Below are 24,139 nucleotides of genomic sequence, written 5' to 3'. Positions count from 1 at the left end.
CGGGTCGGGCCGCAGGGAGTCGGGGCGAGCTCCGCGCCCGGGCGCGGCGAGGCGGGGTCTGATGGGCATGGCAGGCGCTCGCTCGCTCCTCTCTCGCTCCCTCGCTCGCTCCCTCACACACGCGCGGAGGGAGGCGAAGCCCGCAGCAGCCACTTCCCCACTTTCCAAACTTCACAGCGCAACTTTTTCCTCTCCTCCCCTGCCCGTGCCTCCTCCTCCCCCTTCGCTCCCCCTTCCCCTGGCCCGCTCCCCGCCGGCCCTGGCTTCCGTGCGCAGCCGCCAGGGGGCGCCCGAGCCGAGGCCCCGCTAGGCCAACCTCTGTGGGCTCTTCTGTGGACCCTGACGCGCAAAGAATTCCAGGGCGACCTGGGCCAGCATCGCCCAAAGCATCTGATGCACAGGTCCCGGCGGGAGTTAACAGCGGAAGAAGCAGAAATGGGCAGACACCCCCAGACTGGCTGGGCAGGCAGCACTCAAAGGAAATCCAGGGAACCTGTTAATTACAACTTTTTTTCATACGGTGCTTGGCTCTCACTGGCGTGCGCTTAGTAGGTGCTCTGCGAACACCAGGTGAGTTAAAAACAAACCAGAACAACAAAGGAATCTTCCTCACGATTTCTTGGCATGTCCACTTAAATAGTCTTCTCCCATTAACTTCCCACAGGATCCCTGTAATGGCCAGGGATGAGGGAAGATTCTTATCCCAAATCCTTACGCCATGGGAATTGAGAGAACCCTTAAAACCAACTTTCTGTCCCTGGGAGGCAAATGAAGCTTAGAGAAAGCCAAGGGATAGGGTGAAGCGTCTGGGCCATTTCCAGCAAGTGGGGAAACTGCGTCACAGAACCTTTGCTTAGATCTGTTAAATGAAAGTTCATTGACTCCTATGCTGATAACAGAGACTGAAGTCTGAAATCGGGAGAACTGTCAGAACCTCATAACCCAGGCAGACCGACAGGGACAGACATGCAAAAAGGCCATTAAATCCGGACCATGAGCACCAGGAGAAACAGAAGCGATGAGAAACAGAAACAGAGAGGAAGGTCACCTACCACAGTTCAGAGGCTCAGGGAAGACCCCTGGGAGTGGTCTTAAAGGGTAGGTCACAGGTAGCTGAGTGAGCCACAGTCTCCCAGGAGGGGGAAGAGCAGGTGCCAAGGTGTAGAGCTGAGAGAGCATCGACACCCCCAGGGGACTGCAAGCAGTTGGACATGGCTGGAACAAAAGGCCAGTGGCAGGAGCTGAAGTTGTGTCTTCTGGCCAGGCTGAAGAGTTGGACTTTACATGTACTACACGACAGGGAGTCATGGCGAGATTTGAGTTAGAGGGTGGCTGGAGCTGATCTATTCTTTCAGGAGGCATGACTGTAGCGGGTGAGCTGGGGGCAAAGAGGTTAGTGAGAAGTCAGGCTAGTCAGTGCAGAGGTGACCTGACTCCCAGCCCAGTGCCTTCCTATCTACTCCGGAGCACTCACATCTTCAGGCACTAGTGGAACAACTGGAGAATGGCCACTCTAGAAGGTTAGGGAAAGAAGACTGGGCTGGCCTGGAGGGGCGGAAGTGCTCAGAGCACAAGACCTGGGCCTTTGGGCAGAACACGGGAGGGAAGAAGGGGGACACCAGACAGTTGCAGGTTGAACCGCCTCTGATGGCCAGTTTTGTAGGCCCAAAATAACTGATGTTGGCCATTTCATAGGGTTCAACCAACTAGGATCCCAGGCAACCTCGGTTTCAGGCCGCGGTACATCTAATGACAGATGCAGAGCTGGACTGGAGCCCTGGGGGGTGTAAGAGCACAGCGTGGCTCCGTGTTTCCCACACACAGAGCTCTGGGACTGCGGCTGCGACAAAGGAGAAGTCCTTTGAAGAGCCCCTGCCCCCATGGCTCCAAAGCCCCCTGCTGTGAAGGAGCAGGTAGGGGTGCGCTCGGGAAGGGCAGGGCAGACCTCTGGGGACACGGGGGTGTTCGTTCCACCGAGAGGCAGCGTGGTGTTCTTGGTGGGGGAGTAGAAGACTTGAGACAGATAGAGGATAAGAAGGGACCCAATCACGTTAAAAATGGATCCGTCTCATTAAAGTGATGGCGCATGTGTGCATGATTTTTAAAATGTTCCAAGGCTTTTCCCCTAAAATTAGAAAAGATTCATTGACTAACTGTCCCGAGTACCAGCTCTGACTCCTTCCATCATGTCCTTAACCTAGGGCTGTGTGACCAGAGTCAACACACTTAACCTCTCTGTGCCTCTCTTTCTCCCCCTGGTTTCCTATCTTATTTTTCTGAGTCAATGTGTACAATAATACTGTAGGATCTCCACCATTGTTGTTACTGATATCGTTATTGAGATGCAGGAACAAACAGGTTTTTCCACTCCCCAGTGGAAAGAGAGTTGAAAACGGTCATCCACACGAAGTAGTAGTAGTATTCAAAATAGCTAAAAGGGACCAGCAATCCAAATATCCATCAACAGATGAACGGGCCCACAAAATGTGATATATTCACATGATGGGGGTTATCTGTCAATAAAAAAGAATGAAGTATTGATACATGAAGTATTGATACATGAAGTATTGATACATGTTATGAAACGGATCAGTCTTGAAAACATTACACTAAAGAATAGGAAGCCAGTAACAAAAGGGCATATATAATATGACTTATTTACAGAAGCAGAGAGTAAATTAGTAGTCGCTTAAGTTTAGAAGGAATGGGGAGATTAAGGGAACCTTGGCTGAATGGTCCTGGGTTGCCTCGAGGAGTCATGAAAATGGTCTAGAATTAATTGTGGTGAAGTTTGCACAATGCTGTGAATATTTTAAAGACCATAGAATTATGGTCTTTTTTTAATATTTATTTATTTTTAAATATTTATTTATTTTTTAGAGAGAGAGACAGAGTGTGATCGGGGGAGGAGCAGAGAGAGAGAAGGAGACACAGAATCCGAAGCAGGCTCCAGGCTCTGAACTATCAGCACAGAGCCCGATGCGGGGTTTGAACTCACGAACTGCAAGACCATGACCTGAGCTGAAGTCAGACCCACCCATATGCCCCTCCCTGAATTATATACTTTAAATAGGTGAGTTATATGGTATGTGAACTATATTTCCATAACGCTGTTACTAAAAATCAAAGAACAAACAAGTTTAGGGCCCCGAGAGAGTACTCCTCAAGAACAAAGGTCTTAGTGTTTCCCAACGATGTTTTCTCCCAGCTGGTATAGTGACAGAAACCCTGGATGGACACCCCTAAAATCCTAGAGGTTTGTGTCTCACTGAGCAGCTCTGGGGAGTTCCATCGGCCTCCCTGTACCCGTTTCCCTGCCATCAGTATGAACCAGCTCATGGAGCAGATAACCTTTGAGGGTCTTCTGTGTCCCTGCCCAGGGGCCTGTAGGCACCGGGCTCAGGAAGCAGCCCGTGGACTCGGCCACCTGCCTCCTCTCCCAGTGCACATCCGGCCCACTTTCCTTTTATTGCAATTTAATGAAGTTGTTCAATCAGACGAGTACCAGGAATCTGTAGGCTGTAACAGCCTGGGCAGAAACAGAAGCCTTGTAGCGTAACTAAACCAACAAAATCTGCCTCTTGAGCAGATCCGGGAGCCCCGGGTCCTGCCACAGGGCGTCTCAGAGAAGCAGATGAGGGGCTCCCCTGCTTAGTTGACCCAAAGGAGGCACTCTGCTCTGGGCCTGAGGGCTGCCCTCAGCCTGGCCTGACTTCTAGTTCAACTCCTATGCCAGTTGTGCCCATCTGCCACCACCCCAGGCCCTGCCTCCTCCATGCCAGCCTTCCTTGTCTGGAAGTTAATCCTTGGTGACTAAAGCCAGGACTGCCGTGGGGATGGGGTGGTGGGCAAGGACGGCAGGTTCCAGGGCCACGCAGTGGTCAGCCCTGCTGAAGACAGTCTAGAGTGATGGAAACAACTAGAGAAAAATCAGACACTGAGATGATTCAGAAAAGAGCCTTCCCTCGTGGAAATGGGCAAAGAGACACAAGAGCGGAGAAGCCCAGTAAAGGATCAGAGTTGCTATACAAGATGGCATTCATAAAAAACAAAACGCCATTTGTGGTCTAGCTCAGCGGGTGGGGGGTGGAGAGCAGAGAGGGGTCCGCCCAGATGCTGTCCTCACAGAGCTTGCCATCCCGTAGGGGAGACAGAGATGCAAATAGTGTGATTTGGGAGACAAATGGGGTGCGTGTGTGTTGGGGTAACAACCGTAGGAGAGCGGACATCGCAAAGGTCTTTGTAAGACGGCAATATCTGAGCTGACCTTTAAGGACTGAGCGGGTTTGGACGAGGAGGTTAGGAGAGGTCATCTCAGACGATGGGAACACCATGTACCGAGGCATGGAACTGTAAGTGTCTGACGTATTTGGGGAGCTGTGAGTAATCCTGGGGGAGAGCTAGAATTCAAGAACCATTGGGAAGGGCTGGCCATAAGGCTACAGCAGGAAGAGCCACGCATGGTTGTGGAAAGCCCTTCGTCTTGGCATTCAAAGGATATCATCTTCTCAGCTTGCTCTGTGTAAATTGCAGGTGCTGGTTGAAGGGTGACTACGTGTCGGGTTCTAGATGAGATGTGTGCAGGCGGTCGTGATACAGCAACAGTCGTGTGCATATGCTTTTTGGGTCCCCACGTGTACGAAGGAATACAGTCCTGACCTCTGGCAACTTGCAATTTCCCAACTAGATGGAAATACTCAGGTGACTAGTTACAATGTATCTAAGTGCTGGGTGAGTGGAGTCCGGGAAAAGTCAGTGAGAGTTGAAGTGTCAAGGACATCTTTCAGAAGCAGTGGGGATTGAACCAGGTGTCCAAGAAAAGGTAGCATTTAAATAGATGGAGAGAGAACACAAAAGGAATAGAACATCCTGGCTGGAGAAGTGGGTGGCCCCGAAAGTGGGCCGGAGTGGGGCTTGGGTCGCATGGTCATAGGCGTTGGCAAGCGCAGAAGGAGAAGCATCTGGGCGTTGTAGCCCGATTCTGTGCAGGACCTTTCCTCTAAAGGGTCTCAGCAACACTGTGAGACAGATATTTTCACACCCATTTTAAAGATGAGGAAACCAAGTCTCAGAGGGGACACATGGCATGTTCAAATCACACAGATGATAATTAGAGGCCTGGACTGTCTAGTTCTTTTTCCTTAATCACTTGCTTCCTTCCAGACACAAATGGGAAGATAGTACAGGTAGCTTCTGAGTGTGACTTCTGGACACACACACACACACACACAATTACTGAGGGACACATTCACACTGCATATGGCCCATCCTGCACTGTGTCTCCCAACCTAATTAGGACATGGGATGATTGTCATTTAGGAGACTTTTGCCTTTCACTTTAGCCCATGCTGTGCCAGGCTCCAAACCTCCCTTTAGGATTCAATAGACGTATGGAAAGGGGAAGAAGAAATGTGATGCCTGAAACAAAATTCCCCATCACGCTGACCACTAAATAGCACTTAGACCCCAAGTATACACACAGCTGCTTTATGTAATGAAGGCTGTAGACCATGTTCCTGGATATAAAATAACAAACCACATATAACATTTTACATTGCTGTGTAATTAGCACGGATCCGTGAGTGTGCGAGCTGACCAGGGTGAGGGAGGGGGGCTTGGACCTCGAGCACAGTGAGCCGTGGAGAAAACAGCATGTGCTGTGGGGCCAGAAAGCCCGGAGTTTGAATCCTCACTCCCTCTCTTTGTATCCTTAAGACCTTGGGCCACTTATTTACGCTCTGAAAACTTCCAATTCATATCTGTCCATAGGAGTAAAAGTATATGCCCTTAGAAAATGGTTGTGCTTGAGGGGCCTGGGTGGCTCAGGTTGTTGAGTGTCCGACTTCGGCTCAGGCCATGATCTCACAGTTTGTGAGTTTGAGCGCTGCATTGCAGTGGGCCCTGTGGTGACAGCTCAGAGCCTGGAGCCTGCTTCGGATTCTGTGTTTTCCTGTCTCTCTCCTCTACTCATGCGCGCGTGCTCTCTCTCTCTCTCTCTCTCTCTCTCTCTCTCTCTCTCTCAAAAACAAATAAACATTAGAAAGATTATGGGGAAAAAATAATGGTTGTGCCCTTCTTGCCCCGATGGGAACGTCTAGTAATACCTGAAGACATTTTTGGTGATCATAAGTGGTGTTACTGGCAACTAGTGGGTAGAGGCAGGGTGTTGTTAAGCATCCTACCGTGAGTAGGGCAGTTCCCACAACAAAGAAGAATCTGAACCCAGAACACCAGTCACACTGAGATCGAAGAATCCTGTCTTACAGACTTGCCGTTTGGAGGATATCCTCTTTCTGAACTTGAACTGAGAACACCCGTGTGCCCAGCACCTTCTGTCACTTTATTTAAGTGTCCTATCTTACTGTTCATAGTAAATTGATGATGGAGATACTATTATGATCCTTATGCTACAGGTGAGGGAACCGAAGCCCAAAACCTGCCCAAAGTCACACAGCCAGTTATGGGTGGAGCCAGGGTTTGCACAAGGCAGTGTGGCTCCAGAGCTGATGGAGCTCATGCTTAGCGCCTGCTTCAGTGCCTGGTGCTTGGCAGTGATGGCGACTCCCAGAGAGTATTCGAGGGCTCATTCATTCATTAATGCAACGCATATGTGTTGCGAGTCTAATCGATCCATGCTTGGCACTATAGAATTGGTGAACGAGATAGGTAGAGTCCTTGCCCACACAGACCTTACTTTCTACTTAATGAAGGACAGTAATATAGAAGCCACCACTACCCGTGGAGATAGTGGAAGTGAAGGAGTGTCTGGAACATGAGGAGTTTGCCAGGAAAAGATCTGGGGAAAGTGCCTTCCCAGCAGAGGGCAAAGCCCCAAAAGAGAAAGCCACGTTGGTCTGTTTAGGAAACAGAGAGAAGTCCAGCAAAGCCAGCTGCATAGGGCACAAGAACACAGTTTTAGAAGAGGGTTCAGATTGTAGTGTAGAGGTTGGGGAGGGGAGATGGCAAGTGAGGACCTTCAGGGGCCCGGGAAGGGCACTGTGGTGAGGGCAGTGCTTGCGGTGAGGGTGGGGTGGCTCAGTCCACGGAGCTGTAGTAGACTGAGCAGATTAGGATCATACAGAGTTAGAGTCAAATGTGGCTGATGTGACCTGGGGGTGAAGGGGACAGGAATTAGAATCCAGTTTTAGGTCATGTTCAGTATGGGCTGCTGACTGGGGTCCATGTGGCGGTGCTGAGAGACCCCTTACAAGTGAGCCTCGAGCTCAGGGGAGCAGTCCAGGCTGGAAGGACACCTTTAGGCTCCATTGCATAGAGATGATATTTAAAACTACGGGCTCTTCTGAAAGACAGAGGTTGAGAATTAAGGAAAGCCTGCATCTAAGCCCAGAGGACCTAATCATTTCCAGTTTGACAGAGAAGCCTCAACCCAAAGCAACAGAAGTAGAAGAAAACCTGGGAGAGGGAGGTCAAGATATCCAGTGAAATAAACCAGGGAGGTGACCATGAGTTTGACCACAGGGAGGTTGACAGGAGCCATTTCAGTGGACTGCTGGGGACAGAAGCTCAAGGGGTTGAGAACAGAGAGGGAGGAGAGGAAGCAGAAACAACCGGTCAGACAACTCAGGTTTTGTGGGAAAGGGTAAAGCAGTGGAGCGGCATAGGAACACAGGGTCAACGGAGAGACTTTGTAAACCCTGAGTCTTAAAGCGTGTTTCTAAGCTGGTATGAAGAATCTAGCCGAGAGGAAGGAACTTAGGATTTCAGGGTGAGACCGGCCCACTGGAGATGGCCTTGATAAGCACTAGAGAGAGCAAGGGGCTTGAGATCCAGAGACAATGGGCAGGATAATCCTTGCTAGGACATTTCATTCTGTTGTTTACACCAGGGAGGCAGCAAGTATGTGAATGATGTGCATGGTTGACAAAGTCATCGGGAAGTAAGTACTTGTATTTGCTCAGAGGGCTGACCTGGGCTACTGGTCAACCTCTACCTCTGGCCACTGATCCAGACTGAGCTCTGCCCCTTAGACTGGATCTCAAATCCCATCAACCATCTCTCTTTGTTCATAAAGAGAGAGACCATGGGAGGGACCATGGATGACTCAACATAACCCATTTGTATAGCTGAAAAGAATGTTTGGGACAGACATTCAGCAGCATCAGCCATCATCAACAGATGAGGGCTGCCTTCAAGATAACCTCAAAAAGGGGAGTTCCCAGGACCTGTCGGAGGAGGGGCTGTCCTTATAGAATCATTTGTGTGGAGCCTCTCAACAGGAGGGAGCCAAGAACAGGAGGCTATCACACTGGGCCAAAATTTGGACTGAGAGACCCAGGCTGGGGCAGGATAGAGAGATTACAGAGGTTGTCAATAAGGACTCAAGCAGAGCTAAGTCAAGTGTAAATGGGTTAAGCGGGGCTATTGGCGGTTCAGCTAAATCTAGGAGCGCTGCATGCTTATCCACTGTTTCCTTTTATTTGGGCCCTTGCAGGATCAATGTGGTTTGTGCAAGTCAGTGTATACATTTCTATGATGATTAAGGGTGTATAACTGCAAAATACGTGCTAGCTTCATCCCTCTGGATCTCAATTTCCTCATCTGTGAAGGGAAAACCATACAATGTGTAGCTCACAGATTGGCAACAGGGTCAAGCTGATGGATGTGAAAGCACTGTGTGTAAAGAGCTGTGAATCTTACTTTTATGATCATTACTAATAATACGAATAAGAAGAGGACTCAAAAGTATTTCCTTTCCTAGAATAAATGCTTTCAGGCTTTTCTAGAAGGCTATAAAAGAGCATGAGCCCTCTGTAACAGGGACACTTCATGAAGAAGTTGTGCACATCTGTGGCATGGTGGCCCTCACTGGGCAGTTGGGTAGGTTGTACGGTGTACAAAGGTGCTCTGCTGAGCAGGTGAGTGGGCAGTGGCATCCAGCCAGCGGCAAGAGGGCTGCATCTATGTTTGATTCCACAAGGCACTCTCCAAGCCGGCATGGCTGCCAGGGCACCCACCAGCATACGTCTGTAAATGTTTAGAAGCACTTGGCCTTCGCTTACCAAAACCGCTAATGGGAAGCCAGCTGACTTTCTTTAGCTATGGACATTTTCATGACTTTCCCATCTGTATCTCCAGCGCAGGCAGTCTCTCCTCTGCTTGCATGCCCTGCCTCCCTTTCAAACTCATCATATCCATATTCAAAACTCCCTTTTTCTCAATTCAGAATTTGTGTTGGATTCTCTACTTCTCACCTGCTATGTTTGTTACTCCTCTTCATCTATCCTACCTGGATGCTGCTTACGACACTGAGTGACAAGAAGCTCACTACCTTGTGAGGTGGTCAATTCCACTTTTAAGCAACTCTTAACACTTAGAAACTTCTAAATATTGAGTCTGCGTCTGCCTGCCTGAGGTATGCATCTTCATACCTGATAACCCCCGGTTGCTAGCTCCCCACCCTGGGGATCGCATGGAGCAAATCTCCATTTTCTTCATGAGAGCTATTCATACATTCCCAGAGACCAGGTCACTCTGTGTCTCCTTGTTCTTTCCTCCATTCCTTATATAAAAGGTTTTCCTTCTTTCTTTCCTGATCACCATTAAAAGCATTCCTTGTGTCTAGAATGAATGTTGGTTCTGACGTTGCACAGTCTTCTCATTCATTGTTTTACTAAGTCATCATTCATCTGACATCTACGTGCTCAGGGATTGGAGGCCAAGAGAGACGAGTTGACCTGTCCAGGATCTCACAGCTGCTAGGCTATTCCGACTCTGGCTCCTGTTCATTCACTCTACCACAGCTGCCTCTGTAGAGAAGCAGGGACCTTGGGATCCAGTCAGCCCTCGAAGCGGCAGAAGTGCCCCCGCTTAGTTGAATTTTCTGCCTCAGAGCTTTTTCTTAATCTTCCCAGTGTTTTAGCAGTCCTGCCTCTTTCTTCCCCTCTCAGATCAGCAGCTTGCGCTCACGGTCTAACCGAATCAATGCCAACTGTTTCCTCACAGTTCTAGATCCTTTTTCCTCCAGACTTCCAGACGTGCCGCAGCGGGGGGTAGTCACTGTTTCCAGCTATGACACAAACCATTAGTGCAGGACTGGGAAAGCCGGAGTTCTTAAGGCAGTGAATCCAAAGCTTGTCACACACAGAGGGAGAGAGCATGGCTAGACAGAAGCTTCTTGAGGGTAGAGACCGTGTCTGTGTTTTTCATTTCACTTTGTGCATAGCTCGTGTTCCTGATGGCTGCTGTGACTAGTTGGTAATGTATTGGGGCACCTCCCCTGTGTCGGGCATTCAAAGAAATGTGAGAGTTAGAAGGGTTCCAGAAGCTTTACCTCCCACCAACGCTTACCCTTGCCTATTTCTAGTCATCCTTGTGGGTGTGAAGTGGTACCTCATTGTGGTTTTGATGTGTGTTTCCCCAATGACTAATGATGTTGAGCATCTTGTCTTGTTCTTATTTGACATTCTTACTTAATAAATCCTTTGTTCACATTTTTTGCTCACTTATTACTGGGCTGTTTGACTTTTTGCTGAGTTGTAATCACTCTTTCCATATTCTGTTCACAAGGCTTTTGTCAAACATAGTTTTGCAGATATTCTCTCCCAGGACGTGGCCTGTAGTGTTATTTTCTTGAAAGTGTCTTCGGAAGAGCAAACATTTTTAATTTTTAAGAAATCTAATTTATTAATTTTTTTGTTTTATAATTTGTGCTTTTTGTTTCTTATTTAAGAATCTTGGCCTAACTCGTGGTCACTAAGGTTTTCTTTCCTTTGTTTACTCCTAGAAGTTCTATAATTTTAAGGGTTTACAGTTAGGTCAGCAATCCATTTTTAGTTGAATTTTGTATGAGGTATGAGGGAAGGATCAAGGGCTGCTGCTTCTCCTTCTTCTTCTCCTTCTCCTTCTCCTTCTCCTTCCCCCTTTCTTTTTAGAAACGGATATCTGGAGCACCTGGGTGGCTCAGTTGGTTAAGCTTCTGACTTCGGCTCAGCTCATGATCTCACAGATTGTGAGTTCAAGCCCCACGTCAGGCTCTATGCTGACAGCTCAGAGCCTGGACCCTGCTTGGGATTCTGTGTCTCCCTCTCTCTCTGCCCCTCCCCTGCTCACACTCTGTTTCTCTCTCTCAAAAATAAATAATCATTTAAAAAAAGAAAAAAAGAAATGAATATCTATTGTCCCAGAACCATGTGTTGAAAAGATTATCCTTCCTACATTGAATTGCCTTTGCACCTTTATAAAAAATTATTGTTTATTTATATGCGGTCCATATTCAGCGCTCTCTATTCTTTTCCATTGATATCTATCTATCTATCTATCTATCTATCTATCTATCTATCTATCTATTTAGAGCAACACCACACTACCTTTATTATTATAGGCTTATAATTAGTTATAAAACTATGCAGTGTAAAGTCTTACAACTTTATTCTTCATTTTCCAATTTTTTGGCTACCTTAAGTCATTTGCATTTTCATACAAATTTTAGAATCAGTTTGTCAAATTTTGCACAAAATCCTGCTGAGTTTCTGACTGAGGTTTCAGTGAATCTCCAGATCAGTCTGTGGAGAATTTACATTTTTAATAATATTATCTTATGGTCCATAAGCAGGACCTTCTTTAGATTTTTTTAACTACCCCCCCAAGCAATATTTTTGTGATTTTCAGTGTATATAACGTATACATCTTTTATAAAAACATTTCCCTAAGCATTTTGTAGTTTTCAATGCTCTTATAAATAGCACTTAAACATTTTCAGTTTATAACTACTTTGCAAGAGTACAAAATACAATTGAATTTTGTATATTGTTCTTGTTTCCCACATCCTTGGTGGGGTTTTTTGTTTTTGTTTTGTTTTGTTGGTATCTACTGAGAGGATCATATGGATCTGTAATGATATTCCCTTTTCATTCTTATTGTCAGTAATTTAATGTATATTTTTCATTTGTGTATGTTCTTAAAAATAGACATTGCTGGGGCACCTGGGTGGCTCAGTCGGTTAAGCCTCCGGCTTCGGCTCAGGTCAGATCTCACGTTGGTGGGTTCGAGCCCCGCGTCAGGCTCTGTGCTGACATCTAGCTCAGAGCCTGGAGCCTGCTTCCGGTTCTGTGTCTCCTTCTCTCTCTGCCCCTCCCCCTCTCATGCTCTGTCTCTCTCTGTATCAAAAATAAATAAAACCTTTAAAAAAAATAGACATTGCTGTTTCGTATACATGTATTTTAAATGTACATACAGGGTGTTGTTACATTAACCTGACCGGGTTTGTTTTTGCTTGTTTGCCCCACAGCATATGCTCTTACAATCAATCTATACCCCCTCTGACTACCACATAGTACGCACTGGTGTCCCCCATACATTTTACCCGTTCGCTCTGGGAGTGACGGGCTTTTACGTTGCCCCCAACTCCCTGACTCCACAAACAAGGCTGCAATGAACATCGTTCATTGTCTCTTATAAACCTGAGTTGGTTTGGGGAGTCTGCCTACCCAGGAGCTCAGTAGCTGAATTATAAAGTATGCATATACCTAACTTGACTACGCGATTGGGAATGTTCTCCAGAATGGCTCCACCACGTCATTATCCTGCGTGTCGGAGGGAGATACAGAATCCTGTATCTCCGCAAATCTGCCAATATCCCGCTCTCTCATTTTTATTGGGGCAAATTAGAGAAAGTAATATCTCATTATAGTTTAACTTAAATCTCTCTGATTGCCAGTGCTTTGAAACAGTTCTCCATATAGTTTTTGTCTTTTGGGGGATTTCCACTTCTGAAAATTGCTATGTAGATCTTTTGCTTAGAGTTTTCTCTTTTTCTGGTTGAGTTTCAGGAACGTCTTGTATCTTCAAATGTTACTCTTTTGTCAGTTTTAAACATTGTGAAATTTATTTATTTACTTACTTATTTATTTTCTGCATAGTCCTCTTCAATGATAAGAAATCTTGGTTTGTTTTTTTTTAATGATACTCTTGGGGCATTTGGGTGACTCAGTCGGTTAAGTGTCCGACTCCTGATTCCTGCTCAGGTTATGACCTCACAGTGAGTTCAAACCCTGCATTGGATTCTTTATTGGCAGCATGGAGCCTACTTGGGATTCTCTCTCTCTCTCTCTCTCTCTCTCTCTCTCTCTCTCTCTCTCTCTGCTGTTCCCTACTCACATGCTCTCTCTCTCAAAATAAATAAACGAACTTAAAAATAAATGTTCTTATGATAGAAGAAATCTTTTTTTAATAATGAAATCCAATTCGCCTTTTTCCCTTATTGCTTGCTTCCTTGTTTTTTAAGATTTTGTGTGGGAAATTCTTCCCCATATCTAAGTCATAAAGATATTCTTCAACATATTCTATTAACTTTATATTTTTGCCTTCTGCTAACTTTATTTTTTACCTTTCATATTTGTCCTTTCAATCCACATCATACCACCCCTGTACGCAGCACAGAATCTAGTTTTCCTCTTCTGGTCTTTAAAAGAGGAGCGTGTCTTGGGCCTGCTTGCAACCTGACAGGGAGAGAGCTAGGCCATATCTTCTGTCCCCTCCTCCCTCCAGTGTCCCTGCAGTCCCTCTCAGTGGCCAAACTCAATTAGGAATCACAGGGCAAGGGAGTAGTTAGTGCAGAGATGCCAAGCTTTTGGAGCAAGAGGTAGAGCAGGGTGGGGAAAAACCTAAAAGGGCAAACAGAGTATCTTTCATGACACATGTGAGTGTGAGCAGATGTGGCTCGATGGTGTACTGGTGTCTCCCTCCTGGTGCCAGTACTACCATGTGTTAAGTACCAGGTTTTTGTAGCATGTCAGTTTCTGCTAGAGTGAGTTCTCTCTTCATTTTTCTTTTTTAATCTTTAAAGTTTTTCGGTTAAATGCATTTGTATTTCTCCACATACATTTTGGAGTATGTGCATTAAGTTCTCAAAAGATCAACTGGAATTTTGATTGGCTTTGGATTAAATACTTATACTGATTTCAGAGAAAGGACTTTTTTAATGCTTATTTATTTCTCAGAGGGAGAGAGAGAGACAGAGACAGAGACAGAGACAGAGACAGAGCGTGAGCAGAGGAGGGGCAGAGAGAGAGGAAGACATAGAATCCGAAGCAGGCTCCAGGCTCTGAGCTGTCAACACATAGCCCAACGCGGGGCTCAAACCCACAGACCACGAAATTGTGACCTGAGCTGAACTCGGACATGTGACCAACTGGGCCACCCAGGCACCCCTCAGTATTATGATTGTTTATGGTAATACCAAGGATTAAATTTATTTTCTCTCTTTGACCTTTTTTTCCCCCTCCAGTGACTAACTTTTCTGTAAACTAGTGTTCATTCCATTCTCACATATCTCTTCCTTCTGTTCCAGCTCCACTGGACGCCCCACACCCAGCAGTTAGGAGATTAGAAAGACACCATCTGCTGATTAATAAACAGACATGTATTCACTTATATGCTGATTGAATCAGGGTGTCTCTTGATGTCCCTGTTCTGAATGTTCATACATTCCACCAGATACTTCCTTATCTAAGTCACACCCAGAGGCTATGTGGCTTGGATGAATCACATCTGAGCTGACCATCCTCCCTGGAATCCATGGGCTGCAGACGACGTGAATTTAGCCAAAGTCGACACCTGCCATGGACTCAGAACAGGAGTGGCTCTGGAGGGGCACGTCTTTACAGAGTCCTCTTGGGGCCCTGACTGCAAGGATCATGGATGGAGCATCTAGGGAGCACTTCCTGCATGCTCAGCCCTGGGGTGGGCGGGGCGTGTGGTGGAGCCAGAATACGTCAAGAGACCTGGGTCCTAGTGCCTCAGAAGAAGAGAGGATAGTAGGGAATGGTGGCAGGATTGGGACAGAAAGTTAAGGCATTTCATGAGCCGCTTTTTATTTATCTAGGCCAGATTGGGACCTAGCAACCCACACCTTCCCTCAACACCCCCCTCCCTTATCTCAAGCCCTCGTGAGCTCACTGCCTTCCCCTCTCGCCCTGGAACGTGTGTTTATTTCCCTGGGAGTTGCAAGCACTCACATTCTCAAGGCTCAGTGGGGGCTTGGTCTGCCCTCCTCCAAGGAGAGAGGAAGAGCTGCACAGATATCTGGGCCCCTCAACCATCCACCTGCATTTTTTATCCCCAGCTCAGGGTCCCAGAGACGTTAAGAGTTGAAGAGGAGATGGTTTGCTTTGTTTTTTAAAGAGATGTTAATGAAGCAGAATGAAGCAAAAACCACAAGGAGTCTGTCATTCCACTGCCCAAAGGTTTACAGGCGGAAAAAAATCCTTCCATTAACGGTACGCATGCCAGTTTGCAAGGCACTTCCATTTTCCAGAAGGGACACTGAGGTCCCCAGTTTAAAAGCGCTTGTCCAAAGTGTTGTAGGAAGTCAGTGACAGAACTGAGATTCACGTTCATGGATTCTCTCTCCCTGTCTGAACTTCCACCCTGCACAGCAGGGCAGCCTGAGGACAGCCTGAGGAGGGGGATGAGTGGCCCTAAGTGGGCAGCCATGCACCCGGCAGCCAGGACAGAGCCGGGGGCTACGGCCAGCTCTCTAGGGCCTGTGTACCTCTCTCTGGGAGCTCAGGCTGGTCCTTGCTTTCTTAGTCTTCTGTCCTGCAAGCTTGGGCTTTTCAGAAGTTCTACCATCAGCACAGCAGGGCTGATCCAGGGTAGCAACCAGGGGCCGTGTCTGTCGCTATGCGCCCTATCGCTCCAGCCCAGCTCCACCTCCCCCCACCCCCAATGCTGAAAGCCCCAGGGGGATACAGGCACTGAGGCTGCAACATGAACGTTAGGTCAGACAGACCTATATTCAGAAACCAAATCTTACCTATTCCTGGTCGTACCAGTTTATGCAAGCTGCCTTACAAGCCTCAGTTTCGGAATTTGATTTTCACACCCACCTGGGTAAAGGATGCATCTTAGGAAACTGAGAGTCAGAGGTGGGTCAGTGGAATTGCCACCCCACTGACTGTATGGAGGGTGGGTCATGGCCAAGGGGGCCCTCGCTCCCCCGTCCGGCACATTAACCCTCACGCCAGCCAGCTCTGTGAGGGAGTTGTGATGCTTGTCCCATTTTACAGATGGGAAAACAGGCGGAAAGGGTGGGCACTATTTTCGCTATCTCGTATGTTCCTCATGTGTCCTCTGAGACAGCCAAGGAATTCTCTCCTACTGTACTGGGGAGAAGTTGAGGCACGGAGAGGAAGATAAACAGTGTGCCCTGGGGGTCACCAAGAAGGAGTCACTAGAGGGCCTGGGTCTGAGCCCACATTCCCTGGCTCCCATCTCAGGGTCCCCCCGCCCCTGCCTATACTTGCTGGGCTCTGCCAAGCCCCAGGGAAGTCATCCTGCCCTGGAGTGGGGCTCCCCCAGGCCAGCCTCACCCCTCCCACCCGGGAAGCATGGCCCTTATCCCCTGCCAGACAGCCTTGTTGCCCAACTTATGGGCGGGAGCCAAGCCTGGCAGCCTTTGGTGGGCATCCAAGTCGAACTGCTCTTTCCTGCGCCGAGTTTAGCACGCAGCACAGCTTCGTCCTCCAAATATGTCCTGCCAGACAGGCCTCAGCTGCTGGCCGCCGGGGCACTTGGCGGCCCGAGAGAGCTTGGCGCTAATTGGGCCCAGCCAACATAAATCATGGCTCTCATTAAGAGGAAGTCCAGCCGTTCTCTGGCAGGGAAGGGGTGAGAGGTGGGGAAGGATGGCAGGGTCAGAACTTCCCACCAAAAGAGGGCGAGTCCTGCAGTGGCCCTGGGACCTTGGCAAGTGTCCGGATGGCACTGGCCCTCTCTGTCCATCTACCGATCCGAAGATTTCAGGGCAGCACCCAATCATCTCTGCTCATTCGTGCCAAACTGTAGAGCTATCCTGTTGCTTTGGAGACGGGACATGTTGTTTTTCCTTTCTGCTTGGAATACCATCAGGGGTAAACCTCGTTACTTCTTGTGGTGCTGTGGGCTGTGTCCGCCACTCCACTTTGGGGAGGTCAGAGAAAGTCCTCCCCAGGAACGAGAGGTCTCCCTGGGGCAGAGTTTGCTGTCTGGGACTTTGTGGCTCAGATTCCCCCCCAAAACAGCAAAGCACGCTGGCAGGGGCGGCTTCCCAGCTGAGCTGGGTCACTCACTGACAGGCAGGTAGGAGGCTGCTTCTCAGGGTCTGTTCTAAGAGCAGATCTGAGCTGAAAACAATGGTCAACTGTGTGGAGACAACTGGAAAATGTTGGGTCAGTCTGAAAACGGATTGTACTGACCTTGCAACTTCTGACCTTGGCAAGCATGCATGCACTTAACCACTCATGTAACCCATTGCTACATTCACTCACACCCTCCATGAAGCACTAGCTGTGTGCCATGTACCATGTGGGGTGCTGGGAATATTGACGAACCTGACTGAATCGTCGCCTTATCCAGAGTCATGGTCTATAGAGAAGGACACATGGCTGAAAAATTGATAACGATCCTAAACCAAAGATATGTGCAAGGTCCTCTGAGGGCAGAGGCAGAAGTTACAGGGCTCTGACTCAAGGGGGAGGTGGTGGAGGGCCCAGACAGAGTTCCTAGAGAAGGTGGCAATAGCAGGGCCTTGGAGAGTAAGCTGAAAGGACAGGAGAGGACAGGAGAGGAGAGAGCGAGCAAAAGCTGAACAGAAAGACGAAAAGGAAGCTCTTATCAGAGACCCAAACAGCAGAGTTCTGTGTAGTTGGAGGATGCATAGTGTGGGCTGGGGATAAAGGTCATAACTGAGGCTAAGGCTTGGGCTAAACCATGTCCCAGCTGGGGAGTAGGGGGGAAAACTTAAGTTTGTTCTGGTGATATTTTACAGCAGTTCCCAAATACTGTCTGTGTATCAGAAACCCCTGGAGAGCTTTTGCAAAATATAAATAACCTGTCCCTACCCCTGAGATCCAGGAGTCTGCATTTTTTTTAACATTTTTTATTTATTTTTGATACAGAGAGAGACAGAGCATGAGAGGGGGAGGGGCAGAGAGAGAAGACACAGAACTGGAAGCAGGCTCTAGCCTCTGAGCCAGCTGTCAGCATAAAGCCTGACGTGGGGCTCAAACCCATGAATGTGAGATCTGACCTGAGCTGAAGTCGGAGGCCTAACTGACTGAGCCACCCAGGCGCCCCAGGAGTCTGCATTTTTAAACCAGCTCCCTAGGTAATTGTGAGGTAGCTAGCTAACAGCCTAGCTTTGCTTAAAACTGCAAGATGCTAGGGTGCATGGGTGGCTCAGTCAGTTAAGTGTCCGGCTTTGGCTCAGGTCATGATCTCACGTTCGTGTGTTCAAGCCCTGCGTGGAGCTCTGTGCTGACAGCTAGCTCAGAGTCTGGAACCTGCTTCAGATTCTGTATCTCTCTCTCTGTCTCTCTCTCTCTCTCTCTCTCTGACCCTCCCCTGCTTGCACGGTCTCTCTCTGTCTCTCAAAAATTTTAAAAAAATTTTAAAATACAAGATGCTGATAATGCATCAGAACAAAATAGCAGAATTGGGAGACAGAGAATTCTTGAGAAAGGGGGCGGCACACAAGTTTAAACAATGTGGTCAGGGAATGGAAGATCTGAAGGAGTGAAGGAGAGAGCCACGGAGAAACCGGGGGGACAACCACTCTGGGAAGTGGAAACAGCAGGTGCAAAGGTCCTGCAGCAGGGCTGACTGATGTCCTGAAGGAAGAATTAGGAGGCCAGTGCTACTAGAATATAGGAGCTAAGGTCAGAGAGGCAGTCAGGGGAGGTGGGTTGTGTAGGACTTATCTCCTGGCCTTTTTTATTTTTAATAAAAATTTTTAATGTTTATTTATTTTTGAAGGAGAGATACAGCATGAGCAGGAAAGAGGCAGAGAGAGAGGGAGACACAGAATCCAAAGCAGGCTCTAGGCTCTGACCCCTCAGCACAGAGCCCAACGTCAGGCTTGAACTCACGAACCATAAGATGATGACCTGAGCCAAAGTTGGATTCTTAACCAATTAAGTCACCCAGGCGCCCCTCTCCTGGCCTTTTAAAACCATTTATTTAGTCCCACCATCTTGTGAAGAAACAGGCCTGGAGAAGGGACCTTGAGTAGATCACCTTCTCTGTGTCTTTCTTTGGCACGGGGCACTGAACAAGACTGGGTGGCTGGGTGACATCAAGGAGCATAGAGAAGAATAGAATAGAGTTTTGTTGGCTCTGGGATCTCAATGCAGAGGGGGAGGCGCCAACGCACGCCATCCTTTCCAACAGATGGCAGACTGTAATGGATGCTAGTAGCCTGATTGCAACTGTGACAGAAATAGCAGTCGCGGTTTGGGGGTGTGTGGAGGAGGCAGGCATGTGACTGAGCAGACTGTAACTCAGTGGGACCTGGAGGGTGAGTAGGACTTCGGCAGCACGGCAAGAGGCAATTGCCTGGCGAAGCAGAGCAAGTGCCTGGCTGAGATGTAGCCAGAAGGGAGGTCCATGGTTTGGGGAAGGCAAAACATGGAGTCACAAAGTCCTGAGTTTCAAATCTCCCTCAGCCTTGAAATTTGAGGCCAACTGCGGGCACGTGACTTTGCCTCTTTAAGTCTCTGTGGTCTCAGCCCCCCCACTTTCCCACAGGGTTAATCCCTCCTCTGAATATTGGCTGTGAATATTGATGAGGTCATGCCTGTGCCTGTGTGTACCAGCCCAGGGCGTGGTGTGGAGTGCGTGGTCAGGAAGGAAGCTTACACCGCCCCCGTGAATAGGTAGAGCCTTCTGTCTTCTGTGTCACCAGGCTGCTTCCATGAACTGCAGAAGAGGAAGAAAGCCAAGTGTGGAAGGCGGGAGAGCACGATCTGGTCTGTTTTCTTCTCCACCCACAACACCTCTTTGCAGCTTGATGGGAGTGGTTGTGGGCAAGTGCCACCGAAGAGTCGACCCTCACGATTCATACTGCCTTGACCATTGTGCCCAAATCCCAGCTACATCCTGGAAGGGGCACCATCATTACCGCCTCGTTCACATAGTGGGTGTGTGGAGGTGGGCAGCAATGTTGGCGAAGGAGCCCGGCCTCTATGTTTGCTCCTCTCTACCCTGCGGACTGCCATGGCCAGGCCAAGGGCATACACACCTCCAAGGGGAGCTAGGCGCTGCTGAGCACGTCAAGGAGCTCCTAGCTCTCTCCTTCCACGCGAGGGGGTTATAGGTGAGGACGGTCACCTGGCCCCACCAGCGCCCCCTCGGCCAAGGCTTCCTGGTTGGCGGTGCCCCAGCCTTACCCTCTAGGCCCAGCCTGGTTTGCTCAGCCACAGGCAGGGAGCCAGGGCTGGGGAGAGGAGGCCCACACATATAGGTTAACCCTTTCTCTGCCAGGCAAGGAACATTTCTGAGGCAATGTGGTTGGATGCAAGTTCTTCATTCGCTTGATCCTTCATTCTCTCAGTAAGCCCTTCCTTAGGTCTCTTGGGCACTCCTGGGTTGAACACTGGGGATTAAGAGGCAAGTCAGACTGAGTCCCTGCCCTGGACAGGCCCACCACCCCTGGGGGGCCTGGAAGGTGGGCCCTTAATCACTGCTGTGCTGCAGCCCCTGAGGAAGGTGCAAGCCCTGGGGAGATGCCAGGAGCAAGAGATGAGCTCTAGCCCAAGAAACAAAACCTTCCCCCTCCTTCAGAATGCTCACTCATTCATTCGTTCATTCATTCATTCATTCATCGTGGACTCAGCCAGGGGCCTGGGGAGGCAGGGATGACCCAGGCTGCTTTTGAGGATCTCAAAATTGGTGAGGGGGGAGGATGGGCACATATTCGACTTTGCAATCGACCGTTAAAGAGGGGGTGGAAGGGAGTTGAGGGGTGGGAGAGAAGGGTTAGAGTGGGCGCTGCTCCCTGCAAGATGGGCGTTCACTGAGGCCTTGAAGAAGGGAAAGCCTCTGGCCACTTGGAGACACAAAGCTGGTTCCCAGGGACCCACATTTACCACCTGCTGTGTGTCCTAGGATGGTTCCTATTTAAACGATCTACGTTTATTCAAACTGAAATATCAGTTTGGGGCTGACCTTTGTGATCATTTTTATAAAATAGTCATTTCACCAAAGGCTACAGGTACTCACAAACTATCTGTGATTGGATTGCTCTCAGCAAACTTTTCAAATGAATCAAATGAGAACAAATCCTTTATCCGACCGCATGTCTTGATTTCTGGTTCAGAAATATCATCTCTGCTTATTTTCACACAGCTGAGCTCTACTTTGACCCTCTAATCCAGCTACAGTGTGCCCTCTGGAAAGGTTTGGTCTCAGTCACCGCCCCAGAAATGCAGTAGGGCCAGGGGTAGGGGACAACAGAGAGAAGGGTAAAAAAAAGATGTAAGTTCTCCGGTCCCTCACCAGGTGGAAGGTTCTGGAGGCGATAGCATTTTTGGTGTGAAATGCCCCGGGCCCAAGAAAGGACCGTTAAGGATCAGGAAGGTTTGGTTATACCTGTGGTTAAGAACAAAGGATTCTGATTAGTTGTGGTTGGGTCTGATCCTTCCTCAGGTACCCGTGCCTCTGGGCAAGTCAAAACTAGCATGGCCCACGTCTGGTGCATTTTCTGTAGAATTGTTGAGACCATTCTGTGCAATCATGTCAAACGCTGACCTGTCTCTGTTACGTAGTAAGGACGTGGGGGACAGGTGGCTGAGAAAGGCTTAGTAGCAGTGAAAGCATGGGAACCTGCCGTGAGGATGGCTTTGGGGACCAGAACCCTCACAGCCTCTGCGATCCCGTTACCCCCAAGGACGCTCACGCAGGCTTCCCCAACCCCTTCCAGTTCACACACCTGAGCAGGTACAATCAGAAGCCAAGAAGCTGAAAATGCCCCAAAATCAGAAAACACTAAGAATCAAGGTGATGTCAGACCCAGGGCCGCCACTTTGGGGATCTGAGCCCCCTGCCCCCGAGCCCCCCAAAGCCAGCAGGATCTCTCTGGTCACGTACTGTGGACCCGGGGTCCTGCCCCCTCTCAGAGGCCTCTTCTCATCTTTATTCAGCTGCTTCTCTCCATTACCCCTGAATGGAAATGGAAGCTTAATTTTTCTCGCTTGAAGCCATTAACGCTCTGGGCCCTTGACAGGAAACAGCTCAGCTGTAATTAGGCACAGCGGACTCCCCGCAAGAGCTTCTAGCACAGCCTGGGGACTTCAGAGATAAAGGCTTCCCCATTCTCTCTAATCACAGCTATTAATGAGCCAATTAAGGCTTTCTCGGCCAAGGCAAGTGCTTGCTCAGTACGGCAGACACACAGCTCTGCCCGAGGCCGGGAAGCTGGAGAGAACTGGGGTTGGCCGTCCCCACTCTGCGGCTTCTCTGCTGTGAGTCTTAGGACGGCACCGATGTCCTCTCTGGGCCGCCTTCCACACCGGGGGAGATAACACTCTTTCTCCTGAGGGGCAGTTATTGGAACAGGAGTGATTGCAGGTCAGTGGTTCTCTAACTTTCGCAGGCTTCAGAATCACCAGGAGCCCTTATTAAAGCACTTTGCTGGGCTCCACCCCAAGTTTCAGACTCCGTTGGTCTGGGAGGGTTGCCTGCAAGAATTTGCATTTCTCACTTATTCCCAGGTGGGGTTGTTGCTGTTGGTCCCGGGATTCTGGAAGACTTGGGCTCCAGTTCTGGAAACTCCTACTCCTTCACGCTTTAGTCTTTTCAGCTATAAAATGGAGGTAGTTGTCCTTCCCCTGGGGGCCCTTGAAAGGTTTAAGTGAGGCAACATATGAAAGGTGCTCAGCACAGAGTGAGGGATACAGTAGGGGCTCAGTAAATGTGCATTTTCTCCTCTCCCTATTGTTTTTCCAGGTGCAAGCTTCCAGTCGGAGTGTGCTGCAGGTACATGGTATGTGAGAGTGAGGCCCCACTCATGCACAGGGTTAGGAATGAGAGCCCGTAAGCGACCAGGCCATCGGAGCAGCATGGTGTTCGGAAGCACTGCTCTGGACAACAAGTGTGAGACCTGGCTTCCAGGTTCGCATTACACTCTCCTCTGTAAATGTCCCTTCACCCCTTTGTTTCACATGCCTCATCCAACAGTTTGCAGATCTCCAATCTGAGCTGTCAACGCTTGGACACAACAGTGTTTGTCACCCTGCGGTAGCCTGACAGTGTGTAGCACTCCAGGTGTGCTTCTGCAGGACGGGAAATGGATCGGGACACCTCCACTCCAGAGAGATCCGAGGGCATGGAGTCCTCGAAGCTGCGTGGCTGGATGTAGGGCTGGGGGTGTGCAGAGAGGAGGCACCTCAGTGGGGGAACGTAAGCAAAGCGTTGCACCAGGGTAACGCCTGTGGCCTGTGGGGACTGGTTAGGATCTTCTGAAGAATCTTCCGGAGGAGCCTGGGTGGCTCAGTTGGTTGAGTGTCTGACTTCCACTCACGTCATGATCTCACAGTTTGAGTTGAAGCCCCGCATCGGGCTCTCTGCTGTCGGCATGGAAACTGCTTCAGATCTTTGTCTCCCTCTCACTCTGTCTCTCTCTCTCTCTCCCCCTCTCCTCACATCTCTCTCAAAACAAATAAACTTAAAAAAAAAACCAAAGAATCTTCTAACTGAAGTCTAAATGAGGTCCTCATGCTATCTTTTGCCTGTTTCCTTAGGCAACCGAGGCAGACTCCTTCAACTACTGCCTCTTGCCTGCAGTGCCTGCACCATGACTATAGTCACCGAGCTTGTGGCTTTAGAGACAGACTCTGAGGTCTAAGGACAGTTCAGATCCTTAGGATGTTGGGTCTCAGCTGAGGCTGTTGCCCACCTGCCCAGACCCCTCACTGTGCGCCTCCTGGGCCCTTCTTCTACCTCCTCGTGTTCTCATCTGCTTCAGCCTTCACAGCCACCATAAGTTCCTCCATGGGCTTGTTTCTGAGCACTCCCACTTTGACCATCTCTGCCTTCTAGATAGCACGTCCCAAAGTATGTGCCCAGGGGCCTTGGGAGATGTTGGCAGCTACAATGTGGCTCTGGGAGTCCTGAGCTAAGTCAGGACTTCTCTGCAGAACTTCTCAGAGCCTTGAATATGCTACTGTAGAGATCCAGGAAGGTTGCTTCACAAGCAGAATTTCCCAAACTAATTTCACCACAGAATGTATGCTTTTTCCTAAGAGGATCTGGCTTTGTTACAAAGAAGCTGGCTAAGCTTTGGATTCCAGAAGACTTGGGCTCCAGTTCTGGAGCTCCTACTCCTTCACACTTTAGTCTTTTCAGCTATAAAATGGAGGTAGTG

At 48.9% G+C, this 24,139-nt stretch overlaps 1 long non-coding RNA gene across 1 annotated transcript; it reads left to right on the top strand.

Annotated features, from left to right (window-relative positions):
* The first annotated feature begins 3,033 nt into the window (after window positions 1–3,033).
* On the top strand, window positions 3,034–14,391 carry LOC115299248. Its single transcript, XR_003912065.1, has 2 exons — window positions 3,034–3,073; window positions 14,309–14,391. It is a non-coding gene; the product is annotated as an uncharacterized LOC115299248 (long non-coding RNA).
* Window positions 14,392–24,139: the final 9,748 nt, after the last annotated feature.

The sequence above is a fragment of the Suricata suricatta genome, chromosome 8 (genome assembly GCF_006229205.1).
Source record: "Suricata suricatta isolate VVHF042 chromosome 8, meerkat_22Aug2017_6uvM2_HiC, whole genome shotgun sequence".
NCBI classification, from domain to species: Eukaryota; Metazoa; Chordata; class Mammalia; order Carnivora; family Herpestidae; genus Suricata; species Suricata suricatta.
The sequence above is the reverse complement of the archived record's forward strand: the minus strand, read 5'-3'. Positions and strand labels throughout refer to the sequence as shown.